The sequence below is a fragment of the Helianthus annuus genome, chromosome 16 (genome assembly GCF_002127325.2).
Source record: "Helianthus annuus cultivar XRQ/B chromosome 16, HanXRQr2.0-SUNRISE, whole genome shotgun sequence".
Taxonomy (NCBI): domain Eukaryota; kingdom Viridiplantae; phylum Streptophyta; class Magnoliopsida; order Asterales; family Asteraceae; genus Helianthus; species Helianthus annuus.
The window spans coordinates 5,104,855-5,106,671 of record NC_035448.2 but is presented as its reverse complement, the minus strand read 5'-3'; the positions used below and the strand labels follow the sequence as shown (position 1 = coordinate 5,106,671).

At 40.1% G+C, this 1,817-nt stretch overlaps 1 long non-coding RNA gene across 1 annotated transcript; it reads right to left on the bottom strand.

The window, feature by feature from the left end:
* Window positions 1-1,139, bottom strand: LOC110917494. Its single transcript, XR_002580602.1, has 2 exons — window positions 985-1,139; window positions 1-310 (listed from the first exon to the last, which is right to left on the bottom strand). It is a non-coding gene; the product is annotated as an uncharacterized LOC110917494 (long non-coding RNA).
* Window positions 1,140-1,817: the final 678 nt, after the last annotated feature.

Genomic DNA, 1,817 nt, shown 5'->3' with positions numbered 1-1,817 from the left:
AATCGCAAAGTCGGTAGGTGTCTCGGATTGATTTTTATCGTCATCGACGGGGGAAAGAATATAAAAAACCAACAACAACAAAAAAACAAAAGTGTATCTCGAAAAAAAACGGGGTTTGGCTCAGATTTTCTGATAATCAAAAAGGCTACAAAATGGGGTTGCAGGTACAAAAAACCTACCCTCCGCCGTCCTTGCCGCGCCATCGTCATCAAAATCAACGTTTTTTTTTTTTTTTTGCATCATCGCCCCCCAAATCCAAACCGATCAAAACCCATATAATCAAAGAATACAAATGCATCATTTAAGCAACCTGTATCCATTCAAAAAAATATTCAAACAAGTGCAGTTATCACAAAAGATCAAGAATTCAAATCAACAGAATCAAAGAATTCAAATCAACCCCCCAACAAATCAAAACCAATCTCCCTTCACTCGAAACCCCCAAATCACAAAAACGACCAAAAAACCTCGACCGCCAAAAAACCCCCCACCGCCACCAACCTCAACGCCACCACCACCAACACCCGTCGCCTACCTCTGCAAGCGTTCAGCACCATCAACAACCGTCGCCCACCTTCATCACAAAAAAAGCACCAGCAAACCCCCCCAAACATTCAAAAGCATAAGAAAAAAAAAGCACCAGAAAAACCAACCAAAAACAAACATTAAAAAGTATCAGCAAAAAACCCCCCAATATCAACAACATAAATCAATCACAGGGGGGTGTAGGTGACCTGAATTGGTGGCGGCGAAAGGAGTGGATGTCACAGGTGGCGGCGGAAGGGGTGACGGTGGAGGTCGCCGTGCACCACCATGGCGGCGGAAGAGGTGACGGTGGAGGTTTCTATATCTCTTGTTGTCGCCGCCGTTCGCCACCACAAAACGGTGGTGGCCGGCCGTTAAATCGAGAACAGGGGGTGTTGGGGGTTTACATAAGGGGATCGGATATGATGAAATAAAGATAGGTTAGGGGTGAATCCTCACCCTTTGATTCAGCTTTGATTCCATTCTATAATACACCGATAACTTGATGCTAGATTGAATCCTCAACCTTTAATTCCATTCTACACAGTGATTTGAAGCCAAAAAAAAAATCAGATCTGGTTAGAGAAGAGAGAAAGTTTCTCTCACACCTTAAGTGTGAGTAGTAAAAAATGGACAGAGAATGAAAAAAAGCAAAAGTACCTGACATTTTAAAAGTTGTTGGAATTAAATGTTGAGAGAGAGTGGATTTGACATTTGGGGGTAAATGATCAAATTACCCTTTTGGTTGGCAAAATATGATTGGTGGAGAGTGGTTCTCATGGTTCTTACAACTGGGGGTGGTTTTCATTTTAGCGGCTCCCTATATATATATATATATATATATATATATTTACAATGAAGTTAGAAATAAACAAACAAAGCTCCTAAAACAAAAGCTTGTTTGAAGAAATACTTCATTAAAAATAAAAAGTCACAAAAACGAAATGTTTTACGAAAACCGACGCTTTTTACGACTTTCGCCCTTTTCTACTAACCACTAACCCAACTACCCACCTTTAGCCCAAGCCTAACCCTTCACCCAAAAAGTCCTCTTGATATTTACAAAGGTATAAAGTTAAAAAGGAGGAGGATTGATTGCTTGGCAAGCTTATGGTAGAAATAAGTTCCATGCCGCTCTCGAGTGATTCACTAAAAATACACCTTCGGCCGAGTGTGAGTGATTTCTCCCGTGAGGTATGTGAACTTGTATATAAATGGAATTTTAGAAAGGTGTGTTATGCCTTAATAAATAATTTACCTTATGAAAAGTTTTTAATAAATCATGACGAATA